Source organism: Lepus europaeus, chromosome 22 (assembly GCF_033115175.1).
Source record: "Lepus europaeus isolate LE1 chromosome 22, mLepTim1.pri, whole genome shotgun sequence".
Lineage (NCBI taxonomy): Eukaryota > Metazoa > Chordata > Mammalia > Lagomorpha > Leporidae > Lepus > Lepus europaeus.
Window position 1 is genome coordinate 43,586,800 of NC_084848.1, and position 23,118 is coordinate 43,609,917.

General features: G+C 42.5%; 1 pseudogene; it reads left to right on the plus strand.

The window, feature by feature from the left end:
* Nucleotides 1–22,727, plus strand: part of LOC133751466 (elongation factor 1-alpha 1-like) — a 93,995-nt pseudogene extending 71,268 nt beyond the window's left edge.
* Nucleotides 22,728–23,118: the final 391 nt, after the last annotated feature.

A 23,118-nucleotide genomic window follows, 5' to 3' on the forward strand; every position in this document is an offset into this window, starting at 1 on the left:
GTCCAGCTCTCTGCTGCAGCCCAGGAGTGCAGTGGAGGATGGCCCAAGTCCTTGGGCCCTGCACCCACATGGGAGACCAGGAGAAGCACCTGGCTCCTGGCTTCAGATCAGCATGGTGGCGGCCATTGCGGGGTGAGCCAATGGAAAAGGAAGCCCTTTCTCTCTGTCTCTCTCACTGTCCACTCTGCCTGTCAAAAAAAAAAAAAAAGAAGTCAACATCCCGAAGTGCCACACCAGTATTGTTTTGCAGGGAATTCTACTTCTGAAGAATTCTGCCAAGCAAGAGACACAAAGCTCAAAAGAAAAATATTTAAGACCAACAAGAAGATAACAAATTAATTTGTCATCCTGAAAACCATGAACAGAGTTATAAGACAATAGCAGAATATGATACTATAATTGACTTTGTATAAGTAAACAAGAAATTTGATTAATCATGAATTAATCTGGCCCAGAAAACTCTAAAATTTAGAAGTCTAAAATGATGAACAGAGTTGCAATGTAAAAGTAGGTGCATTGTAGTTTATTGATTATCTGCATTAAATACGTATGATGATCTATGATTCAGATTCTCTCAAAGTTAAAGATCCAAGCCAAGAAAGACTCATATTTTCTTTTTAAAAATATTTATTTATTTGAAATGCAGGGTTACAGAGAGAAGGAGGCAGAGACAGAGAGGGAGGTATTCTATCTGCTGGTTCATTCCCCAAAGGGCTGCAATGTCCAGGGCTGGGCCAATTGAAGCCAGAAGTCAGGGGGCCAGCACCATGGTGCAGGTTAATCCTCCACTTGCAGTGCTGGCATCCCATACGGGTGCTGTTTCTAGTCTTGCCTGCCCCTCTTCCTATCCAGCTCTCTGCTATGGCCTGGGAAAGCAGTAGAACATGGCCTAAGTGCTTGGGCCCCTGCACCCACATGGAAGACCTGGAAGAAGCTCCTTGCTCCTCCTGGCTTCGGATTGGCACAGCACTGTCTGTTGCAGGCATCTGGAGAGTGAACCAGTGGTAGAAGCCCTCTCTCTTCCTCTCTCACTCTCTCTCTCTGCCTCTCTGCAACTCTACCTTTCAAATAAATAAATAAATAAATAAATAAATAAATAAATGTTTAAAAAACGCATTAAAAAAGAAAAATACCAGAGCAATTGATAGGTTGATGATGCATTTTATGAGGAAGTACAAGCAGTGTGTCCAGATGTAGAAGAGAGTGAGCGAGTTGTTCAATCTTGTCAGGTTAAAGTAAAAATTCAGATGAAAAGGAACAAGATGATTGGAGTAGGTAATGTTAAGCAGAGGACATCATCTAAATGCCTGGAACTAGTGTTCATTTCTTGGATGACCTATTCTGGGTTTGCAGCAGAGAGTAAAATATACATGGAGATGTAGAGGCCTATCATCCTCCTCATTCTGATTTTCACCAAACAATCAAGACAGCAATTTGAGTCATTCTCACATATAATCATGTGCCATTATGCTTTAGCTTCAAGCTGTGGGGTCTTTCAATTATGCTTCTTCCAGGACCACACTTAAGTATCCTGGAAGTGGAGCAGACCTTCTTCCTTCCAAAAGAGCAGCTGGAGACTATGGTGAGAAGTGAGATGAGTCATGAAAATTTGATAGACTGTACAGAGACCTCTCATAGTGACTACTCACATTCAAAGGATTCATTTCCCATGACATAGCCCAAAGAAGATCCCATGAACACTCAGACTGTCTAGAATTGACTGAGTATAAAAAGACACTTTCCATGCTGCACTTTCTCTTACCTGTATTGAGAGAGTTTTTGTACTGAATCTAGAAGAGAACTGCCTTCTGAGACACTTCGACTCAGAACTCATAAGTCCCTATCCCTAGTTCTTTTCCTTGGATTCAGTGTACAAGTTTCAAGACAGAATAATTAAGAAAATAAAGTTGTGCTCATTCCTTTGCAAATCATAGATGTATCAATAAATTTAGGCAAAGTGAAACTTACCTGCATAGTTTCATTCCAATTTTAGCATATGTGCTGCCAAAGTGAACACAACTTGCATAGTTTTTATTCTTTACAATAAATTGGAAATCAGAGAGTAGGCACAATAAACTCACAGATGTTCTGTAAATAAAAACTTACTATTTGTATTGTCATGGATTGAAGTTTAGTTTTTCAAAGAGCAATGAGTTTAGCAAAAAGCCTTCAAAGATCTTTCTCCAGTAAGTCAAATTCATTTTTGCTAGAAAAGAAACTTCTCACACCCATGTGGGAGACCTGGAAGAAACCCCCGGCTCCTTGTTTTGAATTGGCCCAGCTCTGGCCATTGAGGCCATTTGGGGAGTAAACCAGTGGATGGAAGATTCTCTTTGTCTCTGCCCCCCCTCACTCTCTTGCCCTCTCTTTCTCTCTCTGTATTTCTGCCTTTCAAATAAATAAATAATTTTTTTAAAGAAAAAACTAATGGGACTGCCGCTGTGGCATAGCAGCTGAAGCCTACTCCTGCAGTGCCAGCATCCTATATAGGTGCTGGTTCAAGTCCCAGCTGCTCCTTTTCTGATTCAGCTCTCTATTATGGCCTGGGAAAGCAGTGGAAGTTGACCCAAATCCTTGGGCCCCTGCACCTATGAAGGAGACCTAGAAGAAGCTCCCAGCTCCTGGCTTTGGATTGGCACATCTCCAGCTATGGCGGCCATTTGGTGAGTGAACCAGTGGATGGAAGACCTCTCTCTCTCTGCCTCTCCTTTTCTATCTGTGCAGCTCTGACTTTTAAATAAATAAATAAATAAATAAATATTTTTAAAAGAAAACTACTGTCTTAAATTGTGAAGCATATCACATTTTTAAAAAAGATTTATTTATTTATTTGAAAGTCAGAGTTACACAGAGAGAGAAGAGGCAGAGAGGGAGGTCTTCCATCTAATGGTTCACTCCCCAATTGGCCACAACAGCTGGAGCTGCACTGATCTGAAGCCAGGATCCAGGAGCTTCTTCTGGGTCTCCCACATGGGTGCAGGGGCCCAAGGACTTGGGCCATCAGTGACTACCTTCCCAGGCCATAGCAGAAAGCTGGATAGGAAGTAGAGCAGCTGGGTCTCAAACTCGCACCCATATGGAATGACAGCACTTCAGGCCAGGGTGTTAACCCATTGTACCACAGAACCAACCCCCGTAAATCATATTTTAAAAATTTTATTTAAGGAATACAACTTCATGTATTTAATATATACAGATTCAGGTACATGATGATTTTCCACTTCTACCTCCCTCCCACTCATACTCCTGCCCTCCTTCTTCCTCCCTCTTCCTTTTCCATTCTTACTTTTTACAGAGATCATTTTTTCAGTCAACTTCTATACTTATAAAATTATCCCTACACTAAGTAGAGTTCACTGATTAGTATGAAGAAAACAAAACAAAACAAAACCAACCAACCAAAATATTGTCCCTCGACAGTCAAGATAGGGCTGTTCAAAATCATCGCATCTCAAAGTGTTAATTTCACTCCTATAGGATTACGTTTTAGGTACTCTATTAGTTTACCACAGATCAGGAGACCATATGATATTTGTGTTTTTGTGACTGCCTTATTTCACTAAGTATAATGGTTTCCAGTTTCTTCCATTTTCTTGCAAATGAAAGGATTCCATTTTTTTTTTACCACTGTGTAACATTCCATAGTGTATACATACCTTAATCTCCTTATTCAGTCTGTAGTTGATGGATATATAGGTTGACTCTATATCTCAGTTATTGTTAATTGAGCTGCAGTAAACATGGGAGTACAGATAATACTTTCATATTTTGATTTCATTTCCTTTGGTTAAATTCCCAGGGGTGGGATGGCTGGGTCATTTTGTAGGTCTATATTCAGATTTCTGCCTTCCACAATGGATAGCCTGAGCAGTAAGCAAACAGAACTGAATAAGAAGAGAAAGAAGTCCTGAGATCCAGTCTTTTTTTTTTTTTGACAGGCAGAGTGGATAGTGAGAGAGAGACAGAGAGGAAGGTCTTCCTTTTTGCCGTTGGTTCACCTTCCAATGGCCACTGTGGACGGCGCATTTCGCTGATCCGAAGCCAGGAGGCAGGTGCTTCTCCTGGTCTCCCTTGCGGGTGCAGGGCCCAAGGACTTGGGCCATCCTCCACTGCCTTCCTGGGCCATAGCAGAGAGCTGGCCTGGAAGAGGGGCAACCAAGATAGAGTCCGGCGCCCCAACCAGGACTAGAACCCAGTGTGCCAGCACCGCAAGGCGGAGGATTAGCCTGTTAAGCCAAGGCACTGGCCTTTTTTTCTTTTTTTTTTTTTTTTGAAAGGCAGAGTGGACAGTGAGAGAGAGAGACAGAGAGAAGGGTCTTTCTTTGCCGTTGGTTCACTCTCCAATGGCCGCCATGGCTGGCACGCTGCGGCTGGTGCACTGCGCTGATCCGAAACCATGAGCCAGGTGCTTCTCCTGGTCTCCCTTGTGGGTGCAGGGCCCAAGGACTTGGGCCATCCTCCACTGCACTCCTGGGCCATAGCAGAGAGCTGACCTGGAAGAGAGGCAACCGGGACTAGAACCCGGTGTGCTGGTGATGCAAGGCGGAGGATTAGCCTGTTGAGCCATGGCGCCAGCCGAGATCCAGTCTTACTCATGATTCTCAGTGATAGCAGATGTGAATCCCAAATCCTTCACCTGGGAGTGACTCTCAACCCATGTGAGATGCAGAGTGCTGTAAGTAACACAAGGGAAGCCCCCTTTCCTCCTGTGGTAAAAATTCAGAAGACTATGAATATCGCTGCTCATAGGGAGTACATTCTTCTCCCCAGTTTACATATAACAAAGCAAAAATTATCATTTTATATGGGAATTTCCCTTGTATAAAAGTATTGTTAAGCTGGCGCCGCGGCTCAATAGGCTAATCCTCCACCTTGCGGCGCCGGCACACCGGGTTCTAGTCCCGGTCGGGGCACCAGATTCTGTCCTGGTTGCCCTCTTCCAGGCCAGCTCTCTGCTGTGGCCAGGGAGTGCAGTGGAGGATGGCCCAGGTCCTTGGGTCCTGCACCCCATGGGAGACCAGGAGAAGCACCTGGCTCCTGCCATCGGATCAGCGCGGTGCACCGGTCGCAGCGTGCCAGCCGCGGCGGCCATTGGAGGGTGAACCAACGGCAAAGGAAGACCTTTCTCTCTGTCTCTCTCTCTCACTGTCCACTCTGCCTGTAAAAAAAAAAAGTATTGTTCACTATCTCCCTCTGACTACATATCCTAAGATAGCCTGACATATATCTCAGTTACACTTGTCTTAAAGTCCAGAAAGTCACTCTCAGTTCCTTTCAGATTTATTTTTGGTTTGATGCTCTCAATTTTACCCCTCTCTCAGCATTTCTAGAGCTCTACAGCTGCATTTGCTTCCCACCCTGAGTTACTTCCAAACTCTCAGAGGGCAACTGACCATGGTCATCTTGGTTGCAGCACATTAGGGATTCAGATCATGTTGGTTTCTCAGTTCTGAGCACTGTCTCTTCCCCCATCTCCATGTATGTGAATTTCTACCTGGGCAATTATGGAACTTAATTTCATGACTAGATGGGACATGATGGAGTATTTTGATATTCCTATTAGGCAATTCTGACTCCTAAGTTCCTTAAACAGGATAAATGAAGCTATATCCAGGCCACAATGTTAGTATTGTATTCCAAGACCCCTTAATGGCAGCAAGGAACATAGAATACAGAGTGAAGTAGTCTTAAGGAAAATTTATTGTGCTTCTCTTGTTATTCTAGTGATGTAGTAGCTGAAATCCTATCCTATATTAAAAATCATTATGAGCAGCAATATCCTGCATTTCATGTTTTTGTGTCAGACAATTGTAAACTGCAAGTTTGCCCAATACATTAATTAAATATACCACAGGATTAATGGTGATTATTTATCATAATAAGGACTAAGATTAACTCATTCCTTTGATCCTAGGGTGCCAAAAAGGAAAAAAAATCACTGGTAAGTATTTGCATTTGGTTCTAGCTCTTTCCAAAGCTCAGACTCCTAAACATATTCATCTTCAGAGGTACATCTCAAATCTAATTTTATCTGAAATGTTGCCTTCTAGCTAATTCATATTATTATTCCTTGTGACTCATTTGTGGTAGGTACTTGCAAGGGAATTCCCTTCTATAGGACTCACTTCCACCAGCCCTAATCTCTCCTCATTTTGACTGCAAGGTTCACTCCAGTTACTTATTTTTTCAAAAAAGGTATTTAGTTATTTGAAATCAGAGTAACAGATAGGCTGAGACAGAGATCTTCCACCTGCTGGTTCACTCCCCAAATGGCCTCAGCAGCTGGAGGTGGGCCAGTCCGAAGCCAAGGGCCAGGAACCTTTTCCATGCCTCCCACATGTATGGCAGGTGCACAAAGACTTGAAACATGTTTGGCTGTGTTCCCAGACTATCAGCAGGGAGCTGGATTGGACGTGGAGCAGTCAGGACTTTAGACAGCACACATATGAGATGTTAGTGTCATAGGTGGCAGATGTACCCACTATGCCAAAAAGCTTGCTCTTCCAGTTACTCATTTTACCTTGTGTTTAAGAACCTCATATTCTCACCACATCTGCTGATTAAAGACCTGAGCCTCATTACTCCAGATGATTGCCTTTCTCATGGTTGCCTCTGACAGAGTACATGACCAGGATATTATTCCTAATTAAAGTCTAATTAAATTCATCATTCACTGATTTTAAGATATATTAATATATGTTAATAATGCATATGTTTCTATATCTAGAAAATTAAACCTTTTTGTCTTCCATGATACTTCATATCATCTTGCATGTTGATAATTTCACATATGTTCATGTTGCCACTCAACTTTGCTTACACAGATGGAATGAATAATTTGTCAAAATACCTCTCTTTATGCCATAAAATTTATAAATATTCTTGGACTGGTTCTCATTTTTATTCCTTTATGTATGTCTGAAAGATAATATCTTAGATACTTTAGAAAATTTTTACACGATATCTTCATTTCAGTTTATATTTTTCAAAACTTCACAATACTAATTACAAATTAAATATCCATTATTATTATCCTATACAACACTTATCCATCCTTCTTCTTATAACTTATATTTACAAAGCATATTTCACCTTGAGAGGAAAACTCCTCTTCACCAAATTTCTAAAACCACAGTATAATCTCTGTCTTTCAAGAAAAAGCAGCAAGGACTGTTACATTTTCTCGCATCTTCCTCCACTCTGAATTACAAGGGTAACCAGCGATTTTCCCCACTTAAATAGCTGCTCTTTAATGAACAAATATTAATATAATTGAATAACTTACTATAAATCTACTGTTTCTATCCTTATCTTATTTTTGACAAAATATCTAAGTATGGCCACCTTTTGGTTTTATTACTTTTCCAAAATTTCTTTGATATCTCAAGATTCCTGATTGTCATTAAACTAGTATTGTCCCTTCTTCCCAGCACTTTTGGCAAGGACTTCTTTATTCAAATCGTAAAAGCTCAAAAGTCAATCTTGGCCCCCATTTTCTTCTCTATATTATTTTGGAATTCTGATGCATTCGCTCAATAGCCTCATTTTTTCATTGTTATCTCTGTGATTGTAATATCTAATAATTCAAGTGAGAAACCTTGCACGCTCTAATTTAATTGTGTCACAGACCTAAATTAAGGTCTGAGGAACTTCATAAATCTCATTGTAGCTTTTTTGCAAATGGTTTGCCACCCAAACATAAGTTTCATGAAAATCACCACTAAATCAAAGCCAAAATTATAAAGGAAAAAACACATATCAACAGTGTCATCATTGGACACAGATTTGGGCAAAACCACCACCACTGGCCATTTGATCTACAAATGTGGCATTGACAAAAGAACCATTGAAAAAGTTCAGATGGAGGCTGCTGAGATTGGAAAAGGCTCCTTCCAGTGTGCCTGCATCTTGGATAAACTGAAAACTGAGCATGAGCATGGTATCCCCATTGACATATGCTTGTGGAAATTTGAGGCTAGCAAATATTATGTGACTATTACTGATGCCCTTGGACATAGAGACTTTATCAAAAGCATGATTATAGGCACATCTTAGGCTGACTGTGCTGTCCTGATTGTTGCTCCTGGTGTCAGGGAATTTGAAGCTGGTATCTCCAAGAATGGGCAAACCTGTGATTATGCCCTTTTGGCTTATACACTAGGTATGAAACCAATAATAGTGGTATTAACAAGATATATTCCACTGAAACACCCTACAGATGGAAGATATAAGAGGGAATCATTAAGGGAGTTAGCATCTACATTAAGAAAATTGGCTACAACCCTGTGAGAGGAGAATTTGTGCCAATTTTTGGTTAGAACAGTAACAATATGCTAGAGCAAGTGCTAATATGCCATGGTTCAAGGGATGGAAAGTCATTTGTGAAGATGGCAATGCCAATGAAGCCACACTGCTTGAAGATTTGGGTGGAGATTGGTATTCTTGAACCTGGCATGGCATTAATCTTTGCTCCAGTGAACATCACAGCTGAAGTCATCCCATTGAAATGCACCATTGTTAGAGAAACCTGGGGTGGAAAACTATATTCAAACAGGCACCAGAGAGAGTGGAGGATCCAGAGCAGGTTATTAATGCCAGCAGACTCAGCTGGAATCATTTCCTGAGAGTGGAGCATGAAATCCCAGCTTCTTGCAATATTTATAAGTTCATCAGTATTGTGCCTTAAGTGTTACAGCATTGGTGGGTTTAAATTGCAGCCTCCATGATTTAGTGTCACACTTGCAATGGTTGGTGGGTCCAGTATATTTATAAAAATGATAGCAGGGAAAGATTTATAGGACAGATTTATGACTGGAGTTACAGAAGAATTTAGGACATCGTCTCTCCTTAGACAAGATAACTGTGCATAGCTACTTTACCAGATAATTGAGAGCAGCCACTCTTCAAGATTAGCACTGGGGACCCACTTTTCTTCCTTTGTCTCTACTTGTGGCCTTATTTACTCCATGTTCCCCCACCCCTCTGATGCCCTCTTAACCATTCTAAGGGGCACCATCTTCTGTTCTATTTTCTAAATTAACTGGCTAGTAGCCCTGAAGGAGCATTTGAAAATTTATGACCTGCAGACAGAGACAAACTGGGTTATCATGTTAATGATTCAGGAACCAAACAGGAGTGCCAGAAAGATTACAAGGATGGAGAGATCTGGACAGTGGGAGGAGCCAGGATGCTCGGCTCCAAATATTACTCTAAAAGGTCCAACAGTTAGCTATTTTTTTTCCCCAACTTTTTCTGACCCTCTCGTTAAGTTGCTGGACCATATTTCTGACTACTCCCGACCTGTTGACATAGGAACAGCACTCTTTATTTAAGAAAAAGCAAATTCCCCCTTTTTGGTAGTTATTAGGTCAAGTTCCCTCCTGTTCTGTAGGACCACAGCTACTAAGGAGTCTACAAGTAGACTGGGAATGCCACTAATGACTTAGCAACTCATTTTACATCATCTGACAGGCCTCTGGATGATTTATGTGAAAGGTCATTGGTGAATGAATTCCTCCTAACCTGGGACCCATTCCAGCTATAATTCCTAGGCTAAATAGTGGGGTATGAGCTGAGAAGCTCTTTTTATTCAGGTCTGCTCAACTATCAGTGTAGGAAGAGTTTGCTTATTTGGGGATAAGCTACATTTGGTGAGTGAGGAAAGCCAGAGTTTGCAGTGGCTGTTTGCTAATTCACCTGTTGGCTTTGTCCCTGCTTTGTTTGTAATGCATTTAGAAGCCTTTTGGGGTAACACATAGGCTGTTATAAGAAACGGAAAATTTCCTCCAGACAGACCCATTACTCTTACATAAACATGGCTAGAACAACCCTTCATGACCAGCTCATTCTTTGGAGCTATCTCAACTATACCTATGGACAGCAGCAAGGTCAATATTATCATTAATTTAAACAGAATACAGTGACACCATGATGCTAATTCCCAGGTGTCTCTAGTTGAATTTTCCAGGCTTCCACCAGGTTTGTGACTGGAGCAGAGCTGTGGATTCCTCAAACTTAAGCTGTGCACAGATTGACCAGCTTCTGGTGTGGTCAAAGTGGTGTGGTAAAGATTAGATAGATACTTTTTTTTTTTTTTGGACAGGCAGAGTGGACAGTGAGAGAGAGACAGAGAGAAAGGTCTTCCTTTTGCCGTTGGTTCACCCTCCAATGGCCGCCGCGGTAGCGCGCTGCGGCCGGCGCACCGCGCTGTTCCGATGGCAGGAGCCAGGTGCTTCTCCTGGTCTCCCATGGGGTGCAGGGCCCAAGCACTTGGGCCATCCTCCACTGCACTCCCTGGCCACAGCAGAGAGCTGGCCTGGAAGAGGGGCAACCGGGACAGGATCGGTGCCCCGACCGGGACTAGAACCCGGTGTGCCGGCGCCGCAAGGCGGAGGATTAGCCTGTTGAGCCACGGCGCCGGCCAGATAGATACTTTTAAGTTTATGAGCTAGAAGCTGCACCTCCTTCACTTGTGTTGTCATATTCATCTACCTGCCCATCAGGGAACTCCTCTCCAGGAAGTACTTTCTCTTACCTGGGACATTTGGGTGGTACCACATACACACTTCCATTTTTCCAAGCACATAAAAAACAAGGAAGAATGGAAGTGCACTCTGTCCTCCATGAGGACTCAGGATGAGCAGAGCAAGGTATGATAATTCCCTTTCTTTGGCCTCATGTACCCTAAATAAACCCTATTAGGCCTGTGTATTTTCCTAAATTTTTAAATAAAGTTTATCACACTGCATGCCATGATTGGACCTGTATTTAAAATTCTTCTGTAAGGATGTGGGGAAAAAGGGACACTAACCCACTGTTGGTGGGAATGCAAACTGGGTAAGCCACTATGGAAGTCAGTCTGGAGATTCCTCAGAAACCTGAATATAACCCTACCATTCAACCCAGCCATCCCACTCCTTGGAATTTACCCAAAGGAAATTAAATTGGCAAACAAAAAAGCCATCTGCACATTAATGTTTATTGCAGCTCAATTCACAATAGCTAAGACCTGGAACCAACCCAAATGCCCATCAACAGTAGACTGGATAAAGAAATTATGGGACATGTACTCTATAGAATACTATACAGCAGTCAAAAACAATGAAACCCAGTCATTTGCAACAAGATGGAGGAATCTGGAAAACATCATGCTGAGTGAATTAAGCCAGTCCCAAAGAGACAAATATCATATGTTCTCCCTGATCGGTGACAACTAACTGAGCACCAAAGGGAAAACCTGTTGAAGTGAAATGGACACTATGAGAAACAGTAACTTGATCAGCTCCTGTGCTGACTGTTGTTGTACAATGTAATACTTTATCCTTTTTAGTATGTTGTTGTTCTAGTACTAGTGGTTGAACTCTGTAATTAACACACACTTATTCTTAGGTGTTTACATTTTAACTGAAAAGTGATCCTGGTTAAATATAAGAGTGAGAAAAAGAGAGGGAGGATATGTACAATTGGGGATATGCTCAATCAGACTTGCCCCAAACGATGGAGTTAGAAATGTGCCAGGGGATTCCAATACAATCCCATCAAGGTGGCATGTACCAATGCCATCTTGCTAGTCCAAGTGATCAATTTCAGCTCACATTCGATGGCTCGGATAGGTCTAAGAGTCAAAGGGATCACACAAACAAGATTAATGTCTGCTAATACTATCTGATAAAATCAGAAAGGGAGAGAAGGATCCAACATGGGAAGCGGGATACACAGCAGATTCATAGAATGGCAGATGTCCTAAACAACACTCTGGCCTCAGAATCAGCCCTTGAGGCATTTGGATCTGGCTGAAGAGCCTATGAGAGTACTTTAGGTATGAAAAGCCAAGACACTCTGGGAAAAAAAAAGAAGAAGACCTAAATGAAGGATCTCAGCAAGTGAGATCCCAGTGGAAAGAACAGGGCCATCAAGGTAGGAGGTACCTTTCTCTGAAGGGAGGAGAGAACTTCCACTTTGACTATGACCCTGTCAGAATCAGATCGAAGTTGGCGAACTCTAAAGGCTTCCATAGCCTTGGCAACTCATGACTAGAGCCTAGGGAGATTACTGATACCATAAACAAGAGTGTTAAATTGTTAAATCAACATCAAGAGTCACTGTGTACTTACACCCCATGTGAGATCTGTCCTTAATGGGTTGTGCAATGTGAAGTAATGCTATAACTAGTACTGAAACAGTATTTTTACAGTTTGTGTTTCTGTGTGGGTGCAAATTGATGAAATCTTTACTTAGTATATACTGAATCGATCTCCTGTACATAAAGATAAGTGAAAATGAAAAAAAAAAACACCTTGGTGTTAAATTGGAAATTACATAGAAAATCAATTTTTTTAAAAAAATCATGTAGGCTCTCTCTCATTAATGTGCTGTACATTGTGATTTAGTGCTATAACTAGTACTCCAACAGTATCTTTCACTATGTGTTGCTATGTGAGGGCAAACTTGAAATCTTTATATATACTAATCAGATTTTTTGTATATAAAGAGAATTGAAAATGAATCTTGATCTGAATGGAAGGGAGAGGGAGCGGGAAAGGGGAGAGTTGCAGGTGGGAGGGAAGTTATGGGGGGGGAAACCATTGTAATCCATAAGCTGTACTTTGGAAATTTATATTCATTAAATAAAAGATAAAAAAAAGGCAAGAAAATTGAAAATTAATTTAGGCCCCAAACTCAGCCCCAAAAATTTGGCGAGCCAGCCAAGAGACAAATTTGTTTGGAAACATAGCAGTGTGATTTGCTGAGCAATCATGAAATTTTTACCTCAGCAAATGTATAGTTTTGTTTTTTTCAGGAGAAAAGCCTGAAGCAGTTTTTGGTTTTCAGAAGCAATAGAGCTCAAGTGGTTGCAGTTTTGATTTCAGTTTCAGTTTCCAAAGTTGTGGAGTGCTGGAGGTTCCTGTCTTGGAAACAGTGATTTCTAAAGCTAAAATGCAGATGTTAATGTCTTTTTTTGTTCCTAATCTTGGTACCTTCAGGAAAGCAAAAGCCAATAGGAAATGCTAGGGTTAATGGAATCAGGGAGAAAATGTGAGAAGAAAAGGGGTTAATTTACAAGTGTTTCCTGATATTTGAATTCTTCCCAGCTGTTCCTGACATGTTTTTAAGATAGTGTATGTCTTTGAGAAAGCTAAAATTTAAGCCCCTAAGTTGTACAGAAGGATTTTATGGTTATTGACAATGGGTTTGCATCAGGAAATCAAATGATTTTGATTTTCTTGAATTTGTTGAGACTTGCTTTGTGGCCTAGCCTATGAACTATTCTAAAAAAAAAAAAATTCCATACACTGATGATAAGAATGTGTATTCTGCCACTATTGGGTGAAAGCTTTTGTAGATATCTATTAGGTCAATTTGATCTATAGTGTCGATTAACTGTTGTTTACTTGCTGATTTTCCGTCTGATTCATCTGTCCATTGCTGAAAGTAGGGTACTGAAGTCCCTCATTACTGTTGTATTGGAGTCTGTATCTCTCTTTAAGTCCATTGACTTTTTTTTTAAATCAGCCAGGCACCCTGTAATTGAGCATATGTACATTTATTATAGTCACATCTTGTTGGATTGATCCCTTAATCATTACATAGTGTCCTTCTTTGTCTCTTTTTTTTTTTAACTTTTATTTAATGAATATAAATTTCCAGTGTACAGCTTATGGATTACAATGGCTTCCCCTCCCCCATAACTTCCCTCCCACCCGCAACCCTCCCCTCTCCCGCTCCCTCTCCCCTTCCATTTGCATCAAGATTCATTTTCAATTCTCTTTATATACAGAATCAATTTAGTATAAAGATTTCAACAGTTTGCACCCACACAGAAACACAAAGTGAAACATACTGTTTGAGTACTAGTTATAGCATTAAATCACAATGGACAGCACATTAAGGACAGAGATCCCACATGAGGAGCAAGTGCACAGTGGCTCCTGTTGTTGACCCAACAAATTGACACTCTAGTTTATGGCGCCAGTAACTACCCTAGGCTGTCGTCATGAGTTGCCAAGGCTATGGAAGCCTTCCAAGTTTGCCGACTCTGATCATATTTAGACAAGACAGAGTGAGGGTAGTAACCAATGATCCTAAGAGTGGCATTTACCAGGTTTGAACAATTATACAGCATTAAGTGGGGAAGAGGACCATCAGTACACACAGGTTGGGAGCAGAGCCATTGGAGGTAGAGTAGAGGTTATGATTACAAAGGAATGAGGCCCAAGTGCGCTAGACAGGGCCTAGAACAAAGGACAGAGTCATTATTAGAGGAGCTAAGAAAGGTGCTGTCTAATACAATTAAGTTTTCTGATTGAGAGGCAAATAGAACCTGATAGAAGGGGCTTGATAATAATCTGGTGGGCTTTAGGCCTTGTAAATTCAGAGGCCCAGACCTATCTATCTCTTCACATGGGGTATATCCTAAGGGAGGTGTGAACCTCCTAGGGGAAGGCACTCTGTTGACTTTCATTACTTGGCTGGCCTGGGAGGAGAGCTGGCCAGGTAAAGGCAGGTGGCATCTCTAACAAGAAATTTACAGTTCTGCCTGCAATGTTGCTGACCCTACTTGACCATCCCCTCAGCTGCAGTGGTCACTTTGGAAGTTGGGCTGAGTGAAGGGCTTTTCAGCTTAGAGCCAATAAGATCTGTGGCTCTGACCTGGGCATCCTTCGACTCCAGGGCAGGTCCATTTCCAGTGACCCAACTCTTGGCAGAGCTACCAGGGCTCTTCACAAGCTGACTTCTGCTGAAGCCCAGGCTTACCACATTGAAAGCCACTGCAGTGGACTGGCCTGTTGGGTCTCCTTGAGGGCAGATCATTGTACAGATCAGCCATTAATAGGCCTGCCACCCATTGCTTCTGATGCCTAGCTTTCTTTTCCTCCTGGTTTGTGTTAAAGCAGACCAGAGGATGCAAGTCAAGGGAGTGCCCAAATCCCATCTGTAATCTTCGGTGGCCTGAACTACACGTCTATAGTCACAGGCATGTTCTGTAGTAGTTTTTCTAAGGTAGACAATGCCCATGAGGAAAATTATATTCTCACTTTAAAACTTTCTTTCCCTTTGGTCTGAAAGGGAGGTTTTTTCTACTTACTGTATACTTCGCTGATGGCGAAGTGAATCTAGCTATGAGATTATTATTTGAGTTCTTATTTTGGCTATGCTATTGCAGAAAAATGTTAGCCATCTCTTTTATAAGGTCTAAAGATTAAATTGTGCATCCTACAGATTCCTTCATAATAGAATTAGTTTCCTACCTTGAAGAGAATAGAGAAATGAAAGAACAAGTTGGGCTTAGAATAGAGAAATGAGGGAGCAAGTCCTAGATCGCTTGCTGACAATAGCAATATCACATGAATACTTAGCAAACCGTTTCAACCATTAGATAACAACTTAAGAAAACATTTACCAGAAGGTCCAATGCCTTCTATAAATTTTAAGAATCATGTATTTGAAAACACCTCTTTGTCTCTTTTAACAGTTGTTATGTTAAAGTCTATTTTGTCTGATATTAGGATGTCTACGCCAGCTCTTTTTTGGTTTCTGTTAGCATGGACTATCTTTTTCCCATTTCTCACTTTCAGTCTGTGTCTGTCTTTGTTGGTGAGATGTGTTTCTTTTTTCTTTTTTTTTAAGATTTATTTATTTATTTGAAAGTGTTACACAGATAGAGGGGAGGCAGAGAGAGAACCATCTGATGGTTCACTCCCCAATTGGCTGCAATGGCTGGAGCTGCACCGATCCAAAGCTGGGAGCCAGGAGCTTCTTATGGGTCTCCCACATGGCTGCAGGGGCCCAAGGACTTCGGCCATTTTCTACTGCATTCCCAGGCAGAGAGCTGGATTGGAAATGGAGCAGCCGGGTCTTGCACCGGCACCCATTTGGGATGCTAGTGCTTCAGGCCAGGGTGTTAACCCACTGCCACATAGCACCAGCCTGAGATGTGTTTCTTGTTAGCAGCAAATACATGGGTCTTGTTTTTCAATCTATTCAGCCAATCTGTATCTTTTAACTGGAGAATTGAGGCCATTTACACTCCAGGTGACTATTGATAAGCAATGATTTGGGCCTGCCATTTTTCTATAATTATTCCTATTGTTTAGTTTGGATTCCTTTTGTGCTTCTACTGGTGGTTTTTCTACCTTCTCACTCTTTCATATTGGTGGATATCTTTCTGTGTTTCTGTGTGTAGCACATCCTTAATCATCTTCTGTAGGGCTGGACAAGTGTTGACAAACTCAGTTTCTCTTTGTTATGGAAGATCTTCATTTCACCTTCATTCATAAATGTGAGCTTTGTGGGGTACAGTATTCTGGGTTGACAGTTTTTTTTTTCTTTTAAGACTTCAACTATATCTCACCATTCTCTTCTAATCTGTAGAGGGTTTCTGATGAGAAGTCAGCATGAGTTTAATTGTCAATCCTCTTAAAGTATTGTGGCATTTTTCTTGTGTCCATTTTAGAATCTTTATTTTTTTATTGTGGAGAGTTTGACTATAATATGTCTTAGAGAAGAGCCCTCTGTTAATGTCTGTTAGTTCTATGCGCTTTCTCTACTTGAACATCTCTTTCTTTCCCCAAATTGGGTAAGTTTTCTGTAATTATTTAACTAAATAGGCTTCCTATTCCCTTCTCTTATTCCACTTTTTTAGGCATTCCTAAGACCCATGTGTTTGGTCATTTTATAGTATCCTATAAGTCTCCAAAATTGTTTTTTTCTATTTTCTTCATTTTTTTTGTCAGACTATAAGATTTCCAGACTTGTCTTCTAGTTCAGATATTCTTTCTTCTGCTTCAAGCTGCTATTAAGAATTTCCACTATATTTTTTATTTCATCCATTGAATTCTTCATTTCTAAAATTTCATTTTGATTTCTCTTTATATTCTCAATTTCCTTGGAAAAAGGAAATATTCATGTCTTGTATAGTTTTCTTTAGTTTGTGGATTTGCTTCTCATTTTTTTCTAATAATCCTGTGATTAATTTTCTAAATTCCATTTCTGGCATTTCCACAATCTCAATCTCTTCATAGTCTTTTTTTCAAAGATTTATTTATTTATTTGAAAGTCAGAGTTACACAGAGAGAGAGAGGAGTGGCAGAGCGAGAGAGAGGTCTTCCATCTGCTGGTTCACTCCTCAACTAGCTGCAATGGTCAGAGCTGCACTGATCCAAAACCAGGAGCCAGGAGCTTACTCCAGGTCTCCCATGAGGGTGCAGGGGCCCAAGACTTGGACCATCTTCCACTGCTTTCCCAGGCCATAGCAGAGAGCTGGATCAGAAGAGGAGCAGCTGGTACTTGAACCAGTACCCATATGGGATGTTGGCACTGCAGGTGGTGGCTTTACCCAATACGCCACAATGCTGGCCCCTTTCTTTTTTATTTTATTTATTTATTTATTTATTTATTTATTTATTTATTTATTTTGACAGGCAGAGTGGATAGCGAGAGAGAGAGACAGACAGGAAGGTCTTCCTTTTTGCCATTGGTTCACCCTCCAATGGCCACTGCAGCCGGCACATCTCGCTGATCCGAAGCCAGGAGGCAGGTGCTTCTCCTAGTCTCCCATGCAGGTGCAGGGCCCAAGGACTTGGGCCATCCTCCACTGCCTTCCTGGGCCATAGCAGAGAGCTGGCCTGGAAGAGGGGCAACTGGGATAGAATCCAGCTACCCGACCAGACTAGAACCCGGTGTGCTGGCGCCGCAAGGCGGAGGATTAGCCTGTTAAGCCACGGTGCCGGTCAGGCCCCTTTCCATTCTAATACTGAAATGTTGTTGTGGTCCTCTGGGGGCTTGATGGTGACTTCCTTATTATTGTTATTTGAATTTCAGTTATTTTGGCATTTTTGGAGTTGTTTTTAATATTTTTTTTTCCGTTGACTTTTATCTTGGGACTATGCTTCTGTGGCTTCATGGAATGTCTGCCTTTTCAGTGAATACCAGGAAGTATGTGGTAGGTGTGGTCTCGTGGCTCTGGTCAATGCTCTAGCCCTGCAGCTTTTCATATAGACACTTAGGCTCCAAGACCTCAGCACCTGAGGTTCCCCCAGACACTGCCAGTACAGGAACCCCTTTGTTTCAGGTAGCTGCCCATCCACTTCCTGGTCAATCTTTGAGAAAGTGGGTGATGTTCCCTCCATTCCTAGCTCTGGATCACATGCTACAGTCACTGGCTTAATGTCTGCTCACTGCTACTGCCAGCACTGTGTTCAGGCACCTCATCTCAGTGGGCCATTATGTGCACAGCTGTGGGCTTCCCTGGTTGCAGCCTTGATTTAAAATGGCATCAAATATTTCTCATCCAGGTAGTGGGTTTTGTTTTGGAGAGGTTGGTTTGAATCAGTAACCTCTCTCCACTTCCACTTGGGCCTCAGGTGACCACCAGCAACCACCGGTTCTCTGGGTTCTCAACTGGACCCATGCTATGCTATATCTATGGATTGCTGCCATCTGTCCTGCCCCCTACCCTGTCTTAAAAATGCTGCCGGCTCTGGCTGTCTCTGGCTTCAGCTTTTGGAGCACTCTGGGTGAATGCCAACACTCACCACACTGGTTCAAGCTGGTTCCCCTCCTCTCATGGGACTTCCTGGGTGGTTTTTTCTTCTAATCTCTATGAGTGCATACCTCCTATCTTTTCCTCACTGTTTCTCCCTAGCCCTGTGTAGCGTGCCACTCCCTGATCTGTCATTTTTCTCCATGTCACTAGTAGAGCATTTTTAAGAGTAAAAAAGCCATCTTGTTGCTATTGACCCCATTCAAATAGCTTTTTTTCCTCCCCGCTTTGTAAATTCATAGAGAGGCCTGACTATCATTGAGCAACTGGGGATCCAAATGTGACAGAAGCCAGATGCCCCTATAACTCTCAGAACTGTCTCTGGGTTTTTGGAGTTGGGAGGGCCCAGATTTGTTCACATTGAAGAAATCAGATAAATCAGTTGTCCCCTTGTATAGTGTGGTTTTGGTCAGTCTGCAGGGGCCCTCTGATCTCTCGCGGAGCACGTGCAGTGCCTGTTCTCTGGAAATGTAGCTGCTTCCCCACTGCTGCTGCCACTACTGCTGCTGCTGCTGCCTACAGCTCTGTCTTGGGAATCAGCAATGGGAGCTCCCTGTGCTCACTGACTGAAGGCTGAATGGAGATGCCTCCCTCTCTGTTCAGGTTTCTCAGTTTGTGGCAGGGGTGAAACAGATGATGCTGGACTCTGGTAGAGGAGGGGCCTCTGGCCTCAGCAGAGGGAGGGAGGTAAGGAGGCAGTAGCAGTGGGGGCTCTTTTGGTTCCCCTTGGAGAATCTGTGGAGAGGCTGTGGGAGTCCTGGAGGGCCCTCAGTCTCTTGACTGGAGCTGAATCCTGGCTACAAGAATTTTGTTCTGTCCCTGCTTATCAGTGCAGAACTCTCTCCAAGGGGGATGAATTAATGCAATTTGTAACCAGGAATTTATATAGGAATTTGTGTGGGTGATCTGCCTACCTGGTTGTCATCAGGTCACCTTCAGTGTGACCTCTAGAGCTCCTGTGCTGGGTTCCTGAGTGTGACAGTCCAGCAGACAGAGCAGCAACAACACGGACCTACTCATCTCTGTACTGCTGAGCCAGCAGGCAGCTCAGAGTCCTGGATAAGTGGGAGGGGCAGCACACATCACAGACAACCCACCTCCCTCCACAATGCCTGGCTTGCAGATTTCAGCCCCAGCCCACCATCCAGTTGTCCTGCCTGAAGCCCATGGCTATTCCCTCTTGTGCTCCTCACAGAGGTTTCACTGAAGAGCCATAGCTGCAGCAGTGGTGGTGACGGTGCCACCCTTACCTTAGATGGGAAATGGCCTCTGGCAGCTATTCTACATTAATAGTTGGCTCTTGCACTTCACAGTATTTTTTAAAGTTAAACCAATTTTTTAACTTTGTAAGATCCACCTTAGAAGCCATAAAAATAAAACTCTGAGGCCAGCACCATGGCTCAATAGGCTAATCCTCTGCCTGGGGTGCTGGCACACCAGGTTCTAGTCCCAGTTGGGGTGCCGGATTCTGTCCCGGTTGCCCCTCTTCCAGGCCAGCTCTCTGCTGTGGCCCAGGAGTGCAGTGGAGGATGGCCCAAGTGCTTGGGCCCTGCACCCACATAGGAGACCAGGAGAAGCACCTGGCTCCTGCCTTCGGATCAGCGCAGTGCACCGGCTGAAGGGTGCTGGCCATGGTGGCCATTGGAGGGTGAACCAATGGCAAAGGAAGACCCTTCTCTCTGTCTCTCTCTCTCACTGTCCATTCTGTCAAAAAAATAAAATAAAATAAAATAAAACTCTGATTACCCATTGCTACCTTTCCAGATCTATTAAACTGAGTAATAAAACAAGTCTGGCAGATGATGAAGCAAAATTTTTCTTTTAAAGCTATGATCTTCTTAGATTTAAAAGAGAAATTTCTTTAAACTCAATGTCCAGTTACATTTTCCCAAATTATCAAAAAAGCCATGATTCTCACAATTTTATGCATGAGATTGTTACTTATCAAGTATATCTCTCTAGATTTTAAATTGAATTTGAGCCTAGTCTTGAAAAACAAGCATCCCAGGCCACACCTGGTCAATAGATACCTGAACCATCTGTGAAACAAACTTGTCAGGCAGCTACAAGACTGGTCCCAAGGCTGACTGTGGGCCAGGGGCCAGGGTGTCACAGGTGAAAAGCTCACTGGAGATCCTTAACTTGATTCAGGAGATTTTTAAGTATTACTGCCCCATGCTGACAGGCAGCTGAGCTTTCTCCTTCCCAGTCCCAGCAAAGGGTGGAGTTAACATACCACAAACCAGAGAGAAAAATGTCTAAAATGCCCTTTTCTTTCTTTCTTTCTTTCTTTCTTTCTTTCTTTCTTTCTTTCTTTCTTTCTTTCTTTCTTTCTTTTTCTTTTCTTCCTTCCTTCCTTCCTTCCTTCCTTCCTTCCTTCCTTCCTTCCTTCCTTCCTTCCTTCCTTCTTTCTTTCTAAAATGTCATTCTCTTTCTTCCTTCCTTCCTTCCTTCTTTCCTTCCTTCCTTCTTTCTCTCTCTCTCTCTTTCCCTCTTCTTTTTATAAATTTAGAACACATTTTTATTAGTGGCCCTTCCTAAAGTTTTGATCATACAGTCTAGAACAGTTGTTTTTGAATGGGATTTTTCTATGTCACCCTTGGTTGATGTCACAAGAGACAAAGACCTCTGGAGCAGGCACTGATCTGGACTGTAAACTCTCTGCCCTTGTGGCCACTCTCCTGGTGGAGAACACAGAGCCCAAGGTAAGGACTCAATCAGACTCCTTAGCCACAGGGCTGTGGAGCCACAAACACATTCCTAACACACACATACTCTTTTGTTGCAGACACTTGACAGGTACCTCCCTGTGAGGACATAACAGGAACAATCACAATGATTGCTGTTACAGGACCAGCCAGGTTCCTCAATATGAGGACCCAACAGGAGAAACTGCAATGATTGCCAGGAGGTGATCAGTCTTCTGCTTCCGCACAAAGGCAGAACTGAATTCTGGGAGCTCTGGGACATCTTACTGTGTCCTGAAGTCCAGGAGGATCTGTCCACTTGTCTTGTCTGGTTGGCCATGGGAGTCAGTCTTGGGGGAGCAGGCTGTGGCTTGATAAGTTAGGATCCTGGAGAATGAGTCAGAATGTGTGCCTTCCAATCAGTCCATGGGCTGTTCCCAGGCCCCAGATGAGTCCTGCAGATAGAAACTCAAACACAGCAGGGCGTCTTCCAGCACTGGTTAATGGGCACAGCAGGGGTTCCCTGCCAATGCACCAAACTATTACAGAAACCTGGGTTGGAAAATTCCCTTCATTCAGACACCAGAGTCAGTGGAGGATACAGATCAGTTTATTAATGCCAGCGGATTCAGCTGGAATCATTTCCTGAGAACTGAGCATCAAACCCCAGCTTCTTACAATATTTATATGTTTATCAGCATCATGCCTTAAGTGTTACACCATTGGTGGGTTTAAATTATAGCCTATGTGACTTAGGACACTTCCAGTGATCAGTGGGTCTGGTATGTTTACAAAAGAGACACCAGGGGCAGATTTATAGGACAGATTTATGACTGGAGTTACAGAAGCAGAACTTAGGATACCTTCCCTCCCTAGACAAGACAACCATGCACAGCTGCTTCACCAGATAATTGGGAGCGACCACTTTTCAAGGTTAGGGTTGGGAATCCACTTTCCTTTCTTTGTCTCTGGTTGTGGCCTTTTTCCTCTACACCATGAAGCTTTGAGTGAAACTCTCCTTGGGGACAGCATGGACTTCAATGTCAGGAACGTGTCTGTCAAAGATATTCATCATGGTAACATTGCTGCTAACAGCAAAAATCACCCATAAATGGAACAAGCTGGCTTTACTGTTCAGGTGATCCTCCTGAACCATCCAGGTCCAATCTGTGCTGGCTACACCCCTGTCCTGGATTGTCACGCAGTCCACATTGCTTCCAAGTTTGCTGAGTTGAAGTGAAGGAAAGATGGAGCACCATTATGGGAAGAAGCTGGAAGAAGGACCTAAATTCCTGAAATCTGGTGATGCTGCCATTGTTGATTTTCTCCTGGCAAGCTCATATGTTGAAAACTTCTCTGACTATTCTCATCTGGGTTGTTTTTCTGTCCATGATAAGAGACTGACAGTTGCTGTAGGTGAGATCAAAGCAGTGGACATGAAGGCTGCAACAGCTGGCAAGGTCATGAAGTCTGCCCAGAAAGCTCTGAAGGCTAAATGACAATTAACCCTAATACCTGCCACCCCAGGATTAGTCAGTGGTGGAAGAATGGTCTCAGAACTCTTTGTCTCAATTGACCATTTAAGCTTAATAGTAAAAGACTGGTTAATGATAACAATGCATCATAAAACCTTCAGAAGGAAAGGAGAATGTTTTGTGGACCATTTTTTTTGGTGCATGGCAGTTTTAAGTTAATAATTTTTTTTTAAATCAGTAATTTTTAATGGAAACAAATTGACAGAATGTCGAGGCCCATTAAAATAAAGTTTGAACAGAAAAAAAGCCCATTGTAAAATGGAATTAAAAGATTATGTTTGGGGGCCAGCACTGTGGCATAGCAGGTAAAGCTGCCACCTGCAGTGCCGGCATCCCATATGGGCACCAATTTAAG